The following is a 19,993-nucleotide window of genomic DNA, read 5'->3' as shown; positions in this document are numbered from 1 at the left end:
CCGTACCTGATGCAGCCAGTACGCTCGGCCGCTGAATTCCATCTCCACACTACCGACGTCTGACCGAATCAACTACAATCCAGGGGCAGATATGAGCTCATTTCGCGACCTCATTCGCACCGTGGTTCGCGAGGAGCTCCAGCAACTTCATGGATCAATTTGCTCCTAGCGCGGCTTCCCTGGCCAGCATCATCCGTGAGGAGGTCCAGAACGCACTCACGCCACCGATATAAGTACAGTCGTTCCACCACCACCCCCGGGCCTCACCCAGCGCATGACTTATGCTGATGTCACACGCCGCCCAGCCCTGCTACCTACGCCTTCGTCTTACACGCCACCTCAGGTCGCTGTGCACGCTGCGGAACCGCTGCCCTTTTGGGCAGATCGGCGCCAGGCGCCCCGGAAAACTGATCTCTGGCGCGCTCCAGATAACCGCCCTCTCTGTTACCACTGTGGCGAGGCAGGTCACCTCTACCGGCAGTGCCCTTATCGTCAAATGGGCCTTAGAGGATTTTCCTCCGACAGCCTTCGTCCACGGCCTGGTCAGCGGCCTCAGGACATCGCCGAGTACGTTACCCGTCAGTATAGTCTGCCACATTCTCCTCGTCGCGAGTCGCGCTCGCCTTCACCTCGTCGCTCTTCGCCCTCTGATCCACGGTATACCGCTGGACGCATTATTTCCTCGAGCCTTCATCGGGAAAACTAGCTCCGGCGACCTTTGGGGGCGAGGCCGTCGCACACCGATTCGCCGCAAAGCTTCCACCGCCGCACCGCTAGATTCGCCCCGACGTCGAACGCCGAATTCCTGTCCAGTTTTCGCCGCACAGACCAGATCGCCCCGACGTCGTCCGCATCACCGACCAGTTATCACCGCCATGTCGCTTTAATCGCCTCGACGCAGACCACACAACTGCCGCCCAGCTTCCGCCGCTGCACCGCTCGCTTCACTCCGACCTGCCGTCGACATTGAATTGTCCCGACGCCGACCACCCAACTGCCATCCAGCTTCAGCCGCCACACCGCTCACTTCACTCCGAACCGACGTCTACAGGCCCTGGTTTTGGCCGGGTCTCCCTGGACATCCCTGTTATCGTCGACACGAAGGAGGTCAGCGCTTTAGTTGATACGGGAGCCGATTATTCTATCCTTGGCGGGCGGCTTACAAGGACACTGAAAAAAGTGATGACGCCATGGAATGGACCAGACATACGGACGGCAGGCGGACATGTGGTTGAGCCACTGGGTATGTGTACAGCCCGGGTTACGGTGCGAGGCTGCACACTTGTTGCGAAAAAAATATGCCATACTGGCCGCTAATCAGATTTACTACTTTCGTCTTCTACTGTACATTCACCATAATAGGCTGTATACTACTCTACCTGATAGATCTACAGTAACGTATGACCTGCGAACACGAAAAAAACTTGTACCTATTACTCGAACCAACTATAGAAAACAGAAATTAACTTTTCAGGTGCCATCCCTAATCGACAACACACCAAATGTGGAATTTTCATTGGCACATAGGGTATTTAAAAAGAACGTAAAACAATATTTAAATGAATATCCCCTATAATTTCAATGGTGGTAGTAACTGTATTTTTCTCATATGTAACCTTTTTTGTGTAAATAGTTTTTGCTTTTAGTGTAAATATTTATGTTATTGACAGCGTGATCTGTTGATTTGTATATCCAATGAATACTGCATGTATTCATATCTTTTACATATCGTATGTAAGTGTTGCATAATGTTTTTATTTTATTTTATATACACTAGAGGTGTGTGCTGTTGTCTGTTTTGGGAGCCAAGGCCCAGTCAGGCTTGTCGCCTTTTGCCTTGGCTTCCCCTTTCTTGTAAAAGAAAGAAATAAACTTTAACTCCAACTCCAACTCCAACTTTTCTTGTTCTACGCGAATGCTCTCGTGATGTTATTCTTGGCATCGACTTCCTTCGTGAGCACGGCGCCACTATAGATCTACCGGACCGCTTGGTGACGTTTTCCGCCAAAGTGGCCACTGAAAAGCATGAGTACCGTGGGTCCCACTCCACGCTGCGAGTCGCCGATGATAGCCTCACAGTGCCACCACGCGCCAGCATCCTCGTCAGTTACCTGTGACGAGCCACATCACGGTCTCCGGGTTGTTGAGCCTAATGTCTCCCTCTCACTCGCCTTGGGTGTTTCTGTGGCAAGAGGTCTTTGTTTCCTTCGTGGCAGAGAGACGGAGGTGCTTGTCACCATTTTCTCTAATGAACATCGACATCTGTTCCGTGCTGTCATTGCCTACGTTGACCATCTGCAGGAAGTCGCCGAATGTTTTGCTTCCTAGGAAGCTACGCCTAGCACTGAACCGGATGATGCCGTACACGCTGTCGACATCAATTCTAGCATTTCCTCCGCTGAAAAGAGGCAACTCCACGATCTATCGCTGGAGTTTCGTGCGTGCTTCACGTCTTCATCTCAAGTGCAGCAAGCGTCGGTCATTAAAAACCGGATTATCACGCATGAAGGCACTCGACCCATCCATCAGCAGCCCTATCGTGTGTCTCCTCGGGAGAGAGACGCTATCCAACAGTAAATCAAGGAGATGCTCGCCAATGACGTCATTCAACCTTCAAACAGCCCATGGTCGTCGCCTGTAGTCCTCGTTAAAAAGAAAGACAGAACACTTCGTTTCTCCGCTGACTATCGGACACTTAACAGTATCACAAAGAAGGCAGCGGATTGACGACTCTCTCGTACGACTTCGCCGAGCCAAGTACTTCTCCTCCATTGACCTCAGGAGCAGTTATTGGCAAATTGAAGTTGATGAGAGGGACCGTGAAAAAACTGCCTTCGTAACACCAGATGGACTTTATGAATTCCGCGTCCTCCCATTCGGGCTCTGCTGTGCTCCTGCCACCTTCCAGCGGATGATGGACACTGTGCTCACAGGTCTTAAGTGGCAGACATGCCTTCTTTGTCTGGACGACGTGATAACTTTTTCACCGACGTTCACGGAACACCTGCGCCGCCTGAGAACTGTTCTTGAAGCCGTCCGGTCTGCCAGCCTTTCTCTCAAGCCTCAAAAGTGCCACTTCGGGTTCACCGAATTGAAGTTTCTCGGGCACATCTTGAGTGCTGATGGCATCCGAGCTGACCTTGAGAAACTTGCTGCCGTTGCTGCCTTTCCCGTCCCCGCCCACAAAAAAAGCAGTCCGACAGTTTTTGTGGCTGTGCTCCTATTATCGTCGCTATATCAAAAACTTTGCACAGATGGCCAGCCCTCTGACACTCCTGACTCGAGATGACGCATCAGTTTCCTGAGGCGCCGAGCAGCAGATGGCTTTCGACGAGTTACGACGCCGGCTCCAGTCACCCCCGATCCTGGCACATTTCGACGATGCCGACACAGAGTTACACACGGATGCGAGCAACGTCAGCCTTGGAGCCGTTCTAGTTCAGCACCAAGACGGGGCCTAGAAATTAATTGCCTACGCCAGCCGTGCACTTTCCCGTGCTCAGTGCAACTATTCCACCACTGAAAAAGAATGTCTGGCGGTAGTATGGGCAGCTGCCAAGTTCCGCCCGTACCTTTACGGCCGACCGTTTCGTGTCATCACTGACCATCACTCGTGTTGGCTGAAAAACTTAAAGGATCCTTGTGGCCGCTTAGCACGTTGGGCATTGCGCCTGCAGGAATTCGATTTCGATGTTATAAGTCTGGCCGGAAGCACACCGATGCTGATAGCCTGTCTCGCGCGCCCGTCGGCCCTCTTTCTCAGATGCCACTGACGATAGCTTCCTCGGAGCAGTCACTACGTTCGATCTCGTTTCCAAACAGCGTGCCGACGACGAGCTGCGACTGATTATTGACCATCTTGAAGGTGGGCATCCTACAATACTCCGGTATCTTGCTCGGGGGTTGTCGTCATATTGCCTCCGCAATGGGGTGCTTTATAAGAAGAATTCTACGTCGAGTGCAAAAACATACCTGCTAGTCATACCGGCTGATCTAAGGCACGAAATCCTCCTGGCCTGCCACGACGAACGAACTTCAGGGAATCTTGGCTTTACACGCACCCTAAACCGAGTCCGGGAGAACTATTACTGGCCACATCTTTCTCCGACTGTAAGACGTTACGTACAGACTTGTCGACAATGCCAGCGGCGAAAAAAAACCACGCTTAAGTCATCCGGTACGTTACAATTTATTGAACCACCCCTCACACCTTTCGAGCAAGTGGGCCCATTTTAGGCCCATTTCCTTTACCCTCGAACGGACACAAGTGGATCGTGGTCGCCAGAGACTACTTAACACGCTACGCTGAAACGAAGGCCCTTGCACGAGGTACTTGCGGCGAAGTTGCTCGATTCTTTATGAACGACATTGTGCTCAGGCACGGTGCACCGTCGACCATCATTACTGACCGAGGAAAGGCGTTTACAGCTCGGCTACTGCGGGACACCTTAACTCTCAGCCATACTGAGCATCGCACAACAACAGCGTATCACCCTCAGACAAATAAATTAACGGAACGACTAAACAAAACCTTGGCGGACATGATCTCAATGTACATCGACGTTGAACATAAAATGTGGGACGAGATCCTGCCGTATGTCACCTTCGCCTACAATACGGTGCCGCAGGAAACCACGAAGTTTACACCGTTCCGTCTCGTATATGGCAGGGAGGCCCGCACGATGTTGGACGCGATGCTCCCGTGCGGGGATGAAGTTGTTGAACCCGATGCCGCCCATTTCGCAGAACAGGCCGAGCAAGCCCGTCAGCTGGCCCGCTTCCCATCAAGGAGCAGCATGCCACCGACGCCCGACACTATAAGTGCACTACGAACCAGGGGACCAAGTGTGGGTGTGGTCCCCCGTGCGCCACAAAGGCTGGAGCGAGAAACTGCTCCACCGCTGTTTCGGACCCTATAAAGTCCTGCGCCGCTTAAACAGTTACGAAGTTATTCCAGATGGAACTGCGACCGTCAGGGTTCGGCACCAGCGGCCTGAAATTGCGCATGTGGTGCGCTTAAAGCCTTACTTTTCGCATGACTGAGCGCTTCCTGCAAGTGAGACCTTGCGTTATTGTACAGTTCACCTCACACCTAATTTTTTTCTCCTCTCACCTAGTCATCGGGACGATGTTTTCTTTCACAGGCGGGGGGGGGGGGGGGGAATAATGTCACGTGCCTAGCGCCGTGCGACAGCCGTGCTTGGTGCCGACGGCGACGAAGCGGTTGTTGGCACGAGCGGCGCGCTGGTGCTAGACTCTGATCAGAACTACAAGTCGACCTTATTCTCGGGTCCTCGGCTACGTGTACCTCCACGGCTCCCTGTGACTTGAGTCGTGACAGTATGTCCAAGAATAAAGCAAACGTCTCATGTGAATACAGTAGACGCTCTAAAACATTGGACGTATTGGGTTTATAGCGGCGCAAGAATGAACAGATCAGTCTCCCAGGTCTATTCTTTCTCGTGAAGCTGCAACGAACATTCTTGCTGTGCAGTAAATGTGGTAGTTATCATCACGTTCTCGTTCTAGCACAGTATCCAGTTGCGCTTAGCTTTGTTCTCTCGACGATAAGGTCCCGCAACTATACACTGTGTAGCCTTGCAAAATCACAAGAATACCTACAATAGTGGACAGTACAGGGGAAAAGTGCATGGCCCCTTGCACTTAAGCATCAAGACGCGTAGTCTAGAAAAGTTACGAGAATTTCTCAGGTGGTTGGTGCTTTTCACATGACATAGCCGGGCCGTGCTAAGTAGGAGGTAGAATGGTGCGTTCGCTGACGTTTCTCTTCGCTTGTGGAAGTCGCCGAACCTTGGATCAGTCAGTGGGCTATGTTATGTATGAGGCAAGTAAGCTAGGGCAAGTTTAAAGGAGCCACCAAAACGCGCGCCTTCCAAATACGACACAAGGAAGCCTTGTTTCACCCACTTGAATCCTCACCGCATCTAAGAATTGCGAGTATATCTCTCTGAGGAAGCATGGAGTGTCCGCTTCTTAAACCAGAAAGGAATGGCAATCTTGCTGAGCTGAGAGTGTCAGTATACATGTCGTGTGCGGTAGAAATATAACTGATAGTCTCAAATGTTTTCTTTTTTTTTTTGCTCTCGCCATTGCAGTTGTTTACAACACCTAAACAATGTCCCTAAGCGTTTCTGTCCGTGATACAGAGCATTTTATTGAGAATCACTGTACTTTTTTTGATATCACGAACACCTCATCCACTCTTTCAGCCATTCTAGCTTATATAGAGTACTGTGGAATTGATGAAAACTAAATAGAAAATATGACGCTATGCGCCCTTTTATTTCAATGTTTACTGTTCCTTATACCTTTTGTCGAGAAATGTTAATGTTTTTCTTGCCATAAGAACCTTTTTTTCCAAGCGTTGAAAATAGTTTGGTAAATACATAATTCCACAACCTTTTCAGCGAAGGGTCTGGTTAAGAAATGTCACGTAAAAGCCTTCTTTTCTGCCGCTGTGCATTCCCACTACAGTCTCCCGTTGCGCCGCCGACAATAATGCTGTGTGAACAAGCTCGAGGCCCCCGCTGCGTTTCACAGCTGGAAAGACATATACGGGTATTTCCAAACAGACGCAGATTATGTTTACAGAAGAGCATCAGTCCTTTACTACACTTCATCGAACTCGTCGGATCAGCCTGTGGGCTTTAGTGACTGATATTTTGTAGGCTACTTTGAAGCTGGAAAATCATGTATGCCCTTACTTACGCAGCACAGAGTGATTGGTATTTTCTTGCTTCAGTAATGGTCCCCGTTCATATTTTTAGGCTTTTGGCAATGCCTTTTTTACGCTGCAGCTGTCTTCTTCGCGTCTTAAAAGCCGGTTTTCGTGCGCATCTAGTTAGTTTATCTGCTTGCCTCTTTGCGACATGCTTATTTTCGTTGCAGGTCTTCATTACTTTTTCTGCCTCTATATTTTCATTGTATGTTTGACGCTTCGATGCAAGGCTGAAAATTTTCAAGCGGAATTCGTTGAGTCTAAGAATGGTACGTGCAATCACAATGCGAGGCGCATGAGGTTGTTTTTAAAGTGTTTTATTGTATTTTTATATTATTACAGGTATGGCATTGCTTGGTGTGGCTCTGCTACTAATTTATCACCTAAGTAATTTTCCCCATTTACGTGCTGAAAAAAGTACGTCTGGAACACGGAAGGGCCTTAGTGATATTTTCGTATAGAAATATTCCATGAGTGGCTTTCTGTAAAAGACAAATAACCTTTCTCGTTCGCTCTTGGTCACATTTATTAACATATGTATCTGTGTTTGGGTTGAGTTTGGCTTTTAAAGCTTGTCGTGAGAAGCAACTAGGCTTCGAGGGAAGAAGCAGTGGAGGGTTCCGAAAATTGCGACCACGTCTGGTTGATTACCGTGGACTAAGCGCACAGCACACGGGCGCTTTGGTTTTCGGATCTTATCAAAAGCTGCTTCTGTGGCCGAGCTTTGATCTCGAGACATTGGCTTCAGCAGTTTAGTGGCCAAGCCACCAAGCCACAGTGAAGGGGAATATTGGTTTTGAGAACAGACATGCCTGCATTCCACTTAAGGGCTGAATCTTAAGTTACACTCAATATTCAGTTTCATGCAGAAAACATATCTATATTAGGAATCATAAATACAGCGCACCTCGATGCACCATTTCAGTCACCTAGCACGATACAACAGTCTTAACCATGCCTCTATGAAGTGCCTCACATAACAGCGCTGATTTTTTCCTCCAATATTGTCTGCAAGAAAACGCAAGCTTCACACGCATAACTATCATTCTGCATGAAAAGGTGTTACATTGGGAGCGTGCCTCAGACCCTTTCCACCTCTTCTAAAATGAGCGGACTTAACTCACATTTTGTATAGTATGTTTAATATGATATGAATGTTTTACTGTAGTGGCACCTATGTTCACATTCGGTGTCAACTTTCACTGCTCTTTGCATGGTTCAGATGTCCCACGCGAGTTGTAAATGCACTGTATAGTTCTATGGACATTGCGCTGTTAACCATCCTGCGCCTTTTTAATGAATTTAATACCATCGGGTACTGCTGTGCACAAATGCATCGCTCTACCTTTCCAAAAGCTTGACTCAAACGCTAAGAGCACTTCAGAATCTGCACTGGAGAAATGCGGAAGCCTTAGTGTTGGTCCTGCACACGGTACATTGCGAGCCCTTTGTATAGCTTTTTTAGCTTTTTTCTAGCAAGGCCAGGGCTCCTGCCGCAGAGCAGAAATTTCATTTGCTTTTCACGTGCTAATTGCAGTATCTAGTATGTACTAATATCGGTGCAAGACAGCAAACTGGCGCTCTTTGGCCTGAGTCGCCCTTGCGCCAATGAAATTAACCATCATCATCAACACAGCAAACGATAAGACTTAAACATGAGGGCAAACAAGCGCTGAACTTCAAGCTCCAAAAAATGTAACGTCAACTGGCCCGCACGCTTGCCCTACTCGTTGCTGTGCTCCTGAAAGTGTGCGATTGGCGATGCAGCGTTGCTCGTCGTCGCGGCCCCTACGCTGCCATGAAGACGCTAGGAACGCTAGACAAGGAAAACACACCCCGCGAAATCTCGCGGACATATATCTAGAAGAGATCGCTCGCATGTGAGATTTTCACAATGAACCAAAAACGTTTTCGCCTTAAAGCATGACTCAAAGCCCGTTTTTTCTTCACCGCTTGGTTAAGGATCTCCTTTAGCTATCCATAGTTCAGATCAATGAAATATGAAGTATCAGAAGCCTTCATAAGTGGAAAGATGAGTGCTCAGAAGACGTCATTTAAAGTCATTTCACTTCTAAAGAGTTTTATTTTTAATACTTATGTTTAGAGTAGTAACAAACAATTGTTTTTGCGAATGCAAATTCTACCGACGAAATCTTATTTATAGTTCCCGCGATGAGTTCGGGCAGGGGAGGAAATTTTTGGCTTTTTATGCCAGTATTTTATTTATATCCACTCTGCTCTTATCTTGTCAGCAACTATGCGATATCTGTTGGCAGTTCTTTTACAAGAGTACTCCATGGGCTCATTACTGAACAATAGCTCTCAAATGTGATAGGAATTACACTAACTTCAGTAATATAAATCGGCTACATAAATTTCAATGTACAATTTATTTCATCCAGTGAGAAAATTTGTTTACATTTACAAATTTACACGAGGCCTATAATAAAAACTAATTTGAACCTAATCTATTGCAGGTATGTGCATCTTTCACAACAAGACTCTCGCGCAACGAATTCCAACTGATCTAGATTATCCCTGCGTACAAGCTCTATGCAAGCTGGTGAACGGCAAGCCCGCGGTTTTTCAAACTACGTAAGTGTTAAATAACAAAATGTGCACGCAAACATTATTTATCCTTGCGGTAAATCTTCTACTTATTATTCGTGTCATTAGATTACTATTGGTCACTTTGTCTGCTTCATCATAGATATTTTAGTGCTCACATTCTGATCTTCGCGAGCTGAACAACCTTCATGCAATCCCTTACATCATTTGTATATTTTAGTTTACAGGTGCCACACACAATACGTAAAGCTTTTTTCATATGTGCACACACTGTAAGAAACGTGTGTGAAATAAGAGGTATTTTTAAGGAAAGTTTCAGTTCTAATAAAGAAGATATCGGTTGTACACCACTGAAATGAATGAATTCAGAAAAAAAGTAATTTCATAATTACGAGATGAAACCTTAGCTTCCAGGCAAACAACTCGGGGCACAAATTTCGTCTGCTCAATTTTCTCACGGATTCATATTTGAATAATAAATGCATCATTAACTGTAAGCGTAATGGTATGCTACCCACAAACGTTCTACCCTAAGAATGGCTGCGTAACAGTTTTGATATGAAAAAGGTAATTAAAGGGGCTGCATAGAGGTCTATTATTCTTTACTATGAGCATATAGAAGGCCAAATGAGAATGAAGAGTTACACCCAGCTACATTGGTATATATTATGGATATTATCATTGCACTCGCCGTTTCATTGGCTAGACAAAGAATAGTACTTGGCCAGCTTTATAAGTGCATTCGAGTATTGCCAGCTCCATCAAATATATTTTCGTATAAAGCGGTTACGAAATTTTTCATCCTAAGACTACTGTTATTCGACAGAAAGTTTATCTTTACGCAATAGTTTTTGTTTTTTAAACTAAAAAACACAAATAGGAGAAGAATGGAGCTAAAATTACACGTTGTTCTATAAACTGCAGCATGAAAAGGCCTCTGAATGACAGAAACGCATAGAACAAAAAAAAACGAAGTATGAAAGGCCACATCTGCCATTTTACAGAAATGTTTTAGTAACTGTAAGCTAAAAAACCTAAAATCAGAGAAAAATGATGAACAGAACACATATCGAAAAGCAGCTGACGGCGTTCGGAATGGAGCCTGGGTACTACTGTGCTGGAGTACCCGGATTCAATCCTGACCGCCGGCGGCTGCGTTTCAATGTAGGCGAAAGGGAGAACGGTCGTGTGCTGTGTGATGTCAGCGCACGTTAAAGATGCCCAAGTGGTCGAAATTACTCCGAAACCCTCCACTACGGCTCCTCTTTCTCCCTTTCCTCTTTCCCTCTCATCTTACTCCCTTACCGTACTGTGCGGCTCAGGTGTGCACACATCAAGTTTGACAGTTACTCTGGCTTCGCTTTCGTGTGAACCAATTATTATTATTATTATTACACATAGCAGAACCAAAAATGATGCCAGGACAGACGCCAGAAAACTTTTGTATTCTCAAAACCTTTCAAACGCATCACTGGTAACCATTAAATATGGCTCCATTCTGAATTTCTGGTATCTGTATTTTAAACTATATGCCTTTATTTGTAAGTTTCATTCGAGAAATGAGACAGATAGTCCACCTTCCTTACCCCAAACACATTGAGCAAGAAAGTATAAGAAATTCGCAAAATGAATGGTGGTATTACATTCGCCAATACTACTTATATTTGCGATGATATTGAACCATATTTTGGATGGTACAGAACAGCTTTTATGTGCACCGTATCATAAAGCCTGGTATCCTGGTACCTTGATCTAAGCGAGCTTTTCTTTCCTAATAGTTAGAGCATAAAACGGCTGAAAACATTTGTTTTTATAAGACACACGCCAAATTTACCCTATCCCACAAGGCTTAGGTTTTTGAAAGCGCGTGAGTCCAAGTGATGACTGGTAAAACCAAGTCATAAGCATGGAGGAAAATTTGGAGCGTTGTAGTGTGTATAGCATATTGTTACGAAGCGGCAAGCCGATGAAGACAGGAGACAGAACATGACCGATGGCGATGGTAGATGACGTTTAATGAATGTTCGCGGGCTTAGCGCGAGCGCTCCTGCCCGTGCCACTGTCCGCTTCTTCTTCCTTGTCGTCCGTAACATGATCCGGGGCCACCGAGCGATCGTCCCGATCGTGGACGAGGAAGTTTAGCGATGTTAATGATTTTATGGCATGATGATGGGCGTGTCTGGATGCTTGAAGAAGAAGAGGAAGAAGGAAGAATAGAACGGCTTGCCGGTACGATGTCTGATGCGTGGGTGATTCGCCTCCCTTGGAGCTGTCAACCATCCGTCACCAGAGTCCATGGGACCGATGGCTCGAGGTCACGTCGGGCAGCTTGGGCGGGGGTTGCGTGTTCGTGTCCATCGGTTCCTTCGGGTCATTCGGGTCTTTCGGGTCCTTCATCTCGGTTCTGATCGGTATGTCTCTTCTCCTTGTCTTCAGGTCCGGGCTGGGGGCTGGGCGGTGGTAGTGGTTCAGGTCTGGGCTTGAAGGGCTGGGGCGAAGCTGCTCGGCAGTTGTCCCTGGACCCTCGGTGATGATCCCGGCTTGAAGATGGAGTCTATGCTCCAAGATGGGGATGCCGTACGCCGCACCTTCAACCAAATGTTACGAAGCGGCAAGCCGATGAAGACAGGAGACAGAACATGACCGATGGCGATGGTAGATGACGTTTAATTGAATGTTCGCGGGCTTAGCGCGAGCGCTCCTGCCCGCGCCACTGCCCGCTTCTTCTTCCTTGTCGTCCGTAACAATATTATATTTCGCATTAAACTAAGTGCCTTTGGTACACACACGGAAATGATGATTTATTTTCCTCACCGTACACCGCCTGTATGAGCACCTTGGCTGAGCTAGCGAAAGGGAAGAAAATACTGAACGTTCCAGTTTACAAGATAATGCTAGGTACATGAAGTGGTCGTCCTGCACCCATATAGTTTGAGGGAGCTCATACGACGGGGTGAGCAGTCCACCAAGCGTAATCTATAAGCATATATACCTGCACCCTCCTCAATATCAGCATATATATATGTATATCTTGTGAGAACCAGAAACGCAGGCCTTGCCTCCAAAGCTCTAATGGCTATTCATAACATGAACAGACGGTTTTGCCATGTCACCTGAACAATTCTTCAGCCTTGAATTCCTATCGAGCGCAGGCCATGTGGGAGAAAATACGCTGTCACAAACATATGTCCTTCGAAATATATTCACGTGGTTGCCGCAGCAATATCAGCCCACAATGAGAAGTAATGCTGGGTACAAACAATGGTACGAAGGGAGCAGAAAAAATCGCATCCCACCGATCTGAGCTTAAAAACGAGGAAAAATACGACATACATGGGACAGCTAGCGAAAGAGTATAAAGGTTCTGCCTCCGCCTACCCTGATTATACTTCGAGGATATATGAGTTCGCTTAGAGCACAGCTACCAGTGTGAAGAACGTTTTCTGTTAACAGATTCTGGTAACACTTTTTGTATTAGGAGTGCATGAGCCGAGAAACGTTTTTGCCTTAATGTGATCACCATCCGAATTGATAAGCTAATTTGGCCCAGGCTTTAAATTTATACTCTACGGCCGCACTTCTTTTAGACATGCTACTTATTACACTAAAATTATGTTATATTTAGATGAGCTGGCCGATCACGCCTTACGAAACACTGCAAAATACTCTCGCACTGTGCAGTTAACGTTGTCGGATTCGCCAAGTTCCAAAAGCGAAATACAATCCTGCTTTGCAGTGAACATTGCCATCTCTATAAATTCTTCGCCGCTTCTTCATTTTACCAATTTAAACGCGCCAAATATGCTGTCTGGTAGAGTGCGGCCAAGGTCCGCTAGCGCATAGTCGGGCGAATCCGCCAGGCACCGTTATAGAACTCGGTGTGCTTTCGCGCTACTGCACTTAGGCAGACTTAAGTTCCAGTAGTAATTAAGACAAGTTGCAGTTGTGCACTTGAATAATGCCACATGCACATGAGGGGGACTGGCCATACATGTGAATGTGCGCCTCTCAACATTTCGTCTTCTGCGTAAACAGGAGAAGACGACGATGAACAGTCTTTCTCAAAAGTGTAGAGCCTGGGGAGTCTACTTCTGAGCCGTGTAGTGGCGCTGGTTTATCATTCGAGGAGGTACCTCCGATTGAAAATTATTGGGCAGCAAAAAATAAGTGTCAAGTAATTTGAAACATTGCAAATGCATTACAAGCCGCACGAAGCGGCTCAGAAGCAGACTGCCTGGGCTATACACGTTTAACAGAGAATACAGGAACGCATGTCCATCTCTATCGTTTTTCAGGGTTTTTGTCTGCGTATTGCGGCGCAATCCATCGTCATGCGGTGACAGATCTGGATCCTCTGTGGCATTCCAACACACTGTGGGCGACCTCCCTGAGTACTTCCGAGAAACCCCGATAGCGAAGGTACCATACGTGACGTAGGCAAGGCGATTTTCAGACGCACATCTGCCGAATACCGAAACGATGACTACTAGGGGCCGGTTCATTATCAAATCAGTCTACGGGGAAGACAAATAGTCAAAGACGGAAACACACGATTTTCATCCTGCCTGTGCATCGACTATAACGAATCAGGCGGCTTAATAGGTACGGTGTCTTTGAAACTAGACGCCCTAGTGTCTAACGAAATTAGAGACGTTCGGGTCAGCAGGCGCAAACGTGTCGTTGCGGTTGATGTTCATCATGTGCCTACGCTCGTGTCACTGTGGTCCACCATTGAACAGGAAACACGTCAGTCTGGATAGTTATCCTGCTCACGACGCGTACTCTACCGGCCTCACATACAAAGTCGACAAGGCTATACCGAAAGATGGTCGGCCCATAATCGTGAAGCCAACAACGAAGGGCATAATTAATCTCCCTGCTTCATGTCTTTGTAAATAAAGTGCATGAATATCATTTTCAAAGCCGGCAGCATTTCACTACATGTCATGCCATCCAAATCTGTATTTGTTATCGCTGTTTGCATGTGACCGTATCAGTTCAATTGTAGCGCTCAGAACAATTCCGTATTCTTTTTTGTTCATGCATGTTGTCGATAGACACAGCTTTATCAGTTACTGTGGCGCGAAAGACGCGCAGAATTAGGTCCCGAAGATTCCGGTCATTCGCACATGTTTCTATAATGTTCTAGGATGCACTAGTCAGTTTTTGCGAATTTATCTAGATGTTTAAGCGCCGCCTTTAAATTAGCGTTCACGGGTGTTGCGGGCATTCGTAATTCGACGACTAGCAAACACGTATGCTGCAATCGCCGCCGCCGAGTTGTTCAGTCATTTTGAGGGCGCAAGTCAGCCCAATAAAGAGTAGTTTTCACTACTATTACGCCTGTGTCTCCTCTTGGTGCCTATGGAGTTGCCATCACTACGTGACATCTGGTGGAGGTAGTGAATCCCAGCACCATGACATGCCCCGAAGGTTTCACCCGCCGAGCAGAAAGCACCCTTGGTTTTCGTCTAACCCCGCACCCCCCTGCTTCCAAGGATACTCGGACGACGATGTGGAAGGCTGGCTCGACCTACAAAAACACATGGCAACGTTCAATGCCAGGAACGACGTAGCGAAGATAAGGCAAGTCTATGTTGCTCTTGTAGGATCTGCGCGATTATGGTTTGAAAATCACGAAGCAGCTATGAAAGATTGGGAGATTTTCAAGAAAAGTTTTTGACTGCCTTTGCACGTGTTGTCCGGAAGGAAAGAGCCCAGACCCTCCTTCAATAGAGACTTCAACTCCGGAATGAGCCAGTGCTTGTTTACGTTGTGGAGATGAAGCGCCTCTTTCGCCGCGATGACCCTAACATGTCCAAAAGAAATGGAGTAAACTTTGTGATGCGAGAGATAAGAGTCGCTTTTTGCAAGACTTGCCGGAATTCCGCCGAACACTGCGGCGGAATTTGAAAGAAAAGCGTCGGCCATCGAAAAGACGATGGACACCCGAATGCGCCACTACGATCGACCACTCCAACCGGTCTGTGCAAGCCCCTACAGCAGCGCATCTGCGAGCGAAGAGAGCCTTCGGGCCCTCAATCAGGAGATCATGTGAGAGGAATATCGAAGGTTGCTGCCATCGACCCCAACCCCAGGTGGCGACCAAGTCCAGAGGGCACATAGCATACCTGGAGCGACGGCTCCGACTGCTACAGTGCAAGAAGCAGCTGCAGCGATGAACTATTCCGCTGCAATACGTCGTCCTGCACGTAGATGTGATCTTACAGGCCCTCGTCGCTACCGTCCTGTTCTTAAAAACCGCCCCTTGTCCCCTGCCCACCAACCCTGCCAATGACCAGCAAGCCCCAAAAAATGCGATGCCTAGAGGATATCTAATAACCTTCCACTACGTTTCCACTGCGGTGAGGCCGGTCACATCCTATGCCACTACCCTTACATACGCATCAACCTCCGCGGCTTCGCCATCGACGCCCCATGACTCCGTTCTGGCGAACGACTGGAAGGAATCGAGAACTACTTGTGGAGGGCACACTCACCAGTACCACTCTCTATCTCCGTACAGTGCCCGATTTGGGTCGCCAGGCCACAACTATGATGACAGTGTGTGAGGAAGGCCCCATAGCCCCCGTAGCGGTAACTAAAGGCAGCAATCTTTGCAGGTGATACTCAATCACGAAAATACGAAGATCCTTCGCCACCGATGGCGACTAGCGAGGACGCAGCCATTTCACTGTTGCTTCACACAACATCGACGACCAACCGACTGGAGTTGAATCCGACACAGCCGCCTACCGAACTGACAAAGGTGTGCCCTGGCCACTCCCAGTACAAGGCGGAGCCGAGATCGAACACCAAGGCAAACACGTAATGTGAAGCACAAACAAGCAACCTTGAAGTGGCTATCAATGGTCACACGGTTATTATCTTAATGAACACCGGAGCTGATCATTCTCTCGCCAGTAGACCATTCGGCGCCCACCTCAAGGAAGTGACGACTGCTTGGGATGGCCCACTATCTCGCACCGCTAGTGGTAATCTGATTACTCCGTCCATGTGATGCACCGCATGAGTGACAGTAAATAGCCGCACTTATCCTGCCTGCTTCGTCGTAGTACATAACTGCTCTCAAGACGTGATATTGGATATGAATTTTCTAAGCGAACGTAAAACAATCATTGATCCTCAACAAAGCTCATCAAGCTTTTGACGTCCAAAGACATGCCTACTACCGCGATTTAGATGCAACATGTCACTCTAAATCTCCTCGATAGAAAATTACCATCCCGCCTCGATCAAGCGTAGTAGTTTGTGTGGGGAGAGCAAACATCGATATCGCACAAGGCGTCGTCGAAGGAAACACCCAATTGCTCTTGGGGCCAGGACTTTGCATCGCAAGAGGGATCGCCAATTTGCAGAGAGGGCAAGCTCGGGTGGTGGTCACGAACTTAACAAAAGAATACCGGCACCTCAACAAGGACACGATGATCGCTTTTCTCGACGAATTAGCGGGCTTCCTAGAAGTCTTCGCCCACCCCGACCAGCCCACCCTACCACCACCACCACCAGAGGGGATCAGCTTACGCTCGACGTAAACCCAGGGCTACTCTGGAGAAGACAAGACCAGATTCGCGCTTTGAACATTTCAACGGGTGCTTTTCGTCAGCTTCAAAGGTACAACAAACTCCGTTGGCCAAGCACTGCATTAACACGGACGAACGTTCTTGAACTCTGTGCCAAAGCCCCTACCGCGTATCGCCGCGAGAACCCCAAGCAATTCGCGAATAAGTCAATGAAATGCTTCGTGACGACATCAAACCATCAAACAGCCCCTGGACAGCACGAGTCGTTGTAGTGAAGAAAGACGGGACACTTGGTTTTTGCGTCGATTACCGCCGCCTAAACAGAATAATGAAGAATGATGTTTATCCTTTCCCTCGCATCGACGATACACTGGACCGGCTCTGCAACGCGAGGTACTTCTCGTCGATGGTCTTAAAGCGCGGCTACTGGCAAATTGAGGTCAACGAAACAGACCGCGAGAAGACGGCGTTCATAACACCAGACGGCCTCTTTGAGTTCAAGTGGATGCGATTTGACCTGTGCTCCACTGCAGCCACGTTCCAACGAGTAATGGACAGTGTCCTGGCTGGTTTAAAGTGGCAAATGTCTTTGGTATACTTTGACCATGTCGTTGTTTCTCGTCAAACTTCGAACACCACCTGGAAATGCTGCACACAGTACTGGATGCTATAAAGTCATCCGGACTAAAACTGAAAGCAGAGAAGTGCCACTTCACGTACGAGGAGCTATTGTTCCTGTGCCACATCTTAAGCAAGGACGATGTTCGTCCAGACCCAAACAAAACAGCTGCGATAATAAGAAAGCTGTGCGCCGATTCTTCAGGCTGAGCGCGTATTGTACCAAATATTCGTCAAGAACCATTCGTGCCCCGCCAAACCTTTAACGCTGCTTACAAAGGCAGACGTGCCATTTGAGTGCAAAGCACCGCAAGCAGAAGCCTTCGTGGAAATCAAGCGACGCTTACAGTTACCACCAGTCCTCGGTAAGTTTGATGAAAACGCTGAGCCTGAAATTCATACTGACGCAAGCGGCGTGGGTATAGACGCCGTTCTCGTCCAGAGGAATGCCGGAGTCGAAAATGTTGTCGGTTCCGCTAACAGGTACCTCTCAAAAGTCAAAATCAATTCATCGACGACCGAGAAGGAATGCATTGCGATCATCTGGTCCATGTCAAAGTTCCCTCCGTACCTATATGATCGACCATTCAAGGTAGTAAGCGATCACCATGCCCTCTGCTGGCTTGCCAGTTTGAAAGACCCCTCGTGCCGTCTTGAACGAGGGAGCTGACGCCTGCAAGAATTCAACACGGTGGTGTACAAGTCTGGTCACAAGCATTCTGACACCGACTGCTTGTCGCGGGCCCCTGTTGACGCGCCTCCGAAGGAAGACGACGGCACCAGCTTCTTGGGAATGGTAAGCACCACCTGTGTTGCACAGCAGCAGCGCTCAGACCCTCTGTTGAGAGACCTGGTGGATTACCTAGAAGGCAAGACAGTTGCTGCTCCTACGGTCTTCAGGCGTCAGCTGTCGTCCTTCGCGTTGGCGTTGCACAGCGACGTCCTTGTGAAGACGAATTTCGCACCCAACAGGACCAAACACCTCCTTGTCGTGCCTAAGAAACTTTGAAATGAAATTGCGCATGCGTTCCCCGCCGAGCCAACAGCAGGGCACCTCGGAATGGCGCGAACATTGCATAGGATCCAAGATATGTATTACTGGCCGCGGGTAATTGTGGACGTTGCCCATTACGTGAAAACGTGCCGTGAGTTGCAGCGGCCCAAGACGCCCCCGATCAGACCAGCTGGGCTGCCGAACCCCATCCCGCTCCCTACCAAACCCTTTCAACAAATTGGCATGGATCAGCTCGGCACCTCTCCGACTTCATCTGCGTTTAACAAATGGATCATCGTGGTCATTCACTACCTCACCCACTACACCGAAAGAAAAGCACTGCGAAATGTTACCGCGGCAGAAGTCGCCAAGTTTTTTGTCTCAGCGCATTTTTATATGACACGGCGCCCACGCAGTGCTCATCACGGACAGGGGAAAAGCATGTACTGAGCAGCATACTCAAGCCATCTTGGAGTACAGCCAGACAAGCCACCGCAAGACGTCCACCTAGCACCCGCAGACAAATTTACTTACAGAGCGTCTGAATAAAACTATTTCGGTCATGCTCGCAATGTACATCGACGTCGAACACAAGATCTTGGGTCCCAGCCTGTCGTACGTGATCTTCGCGTATAACACAGCCGTCCAGGAGGCAATCAGAGCAACTCCGTTCAAGCTTGTGTACGGTAGGGAGCCCACGACGACGCTCGATGCGATGCTGCCGCATGTGAAAGAAGAAGACCACCTCAACTTCGCCGACTACCTTCAGCGTGCAGAGGAAGACTACTCGCCTGACTGTACATAACAGACCAGAAACAGACCAACACCCGACGATACAACTGGCGACGACGAAACGCACAGTACAAGCGGGGAGACCTAGTCTGGGTATGGACGCCGATCCGCCGTCACGGACTAAGTGAAACGTTGTTACGTAGATACTTCAGGCGATACAAAATTCATCTTTGCGTCAGACAACTGGGCTATGAAGTAATTGCCGACGGTACAACAGCCTCCCAACGGCGAAGTGCGCGCCCAGAAGTCGTACATGTTGTACGCCTGAAGCCGTATTAGGTGCGGTAAAGAATCAGCGATCTTTACACTTTCTAATATTGTTGTGTAAAGTTCTCTATCTAATGGTTGGCAGTCCCATTAACGCTGTTTTCCTAGAGCACTTGGCGGATCTGACATGAGTTTCGCAGTCATTGTGCCGTTGTGTTCCCTGGTGCTGTGATGTGGAGACCAATGGCAGCGACCACATTCCTTCTCATCCAAAAAATATTTTCTTGATGAAGCCGCCCCAGCTAAAATAATATACAGCGAGTGAAAACCATTTCCAAAGCATAAGGGGGAGACGTAAAAAGATTACCTTGAGCTTAGCTTTAGTTAAGCCAAGTAGTTTGCGAAAGCATTAATTGCATGACTACGCTATAGTTCTGTTGAAGTTCTTCTGTTTTCTGAATGCGTCGTTGCCGCCTAGTTGCATTCCTATGTTCTTGACTGCTGAGTGAACACGTCGACAAAGAGTCTTCA

The sequence above is a fragment of the Amblyomma maculatum genome, chromosome 8 (assembly GCF_055883805.1).
Source record: "Amblyomma maculatum isolate TAMU_Amacu chromosome 8, ASM5588380v1, whole genome shotgun sequence".
NCBI classification, from domain to species: Eukaryota; Metazoa; Arthropoda; class Arachnida; order Ixodida; family Ixodidae; genus Amblyomma; species Amblyomma maculatum.
Note: the sequence above shows the minus strand (reverse complement) of the source record.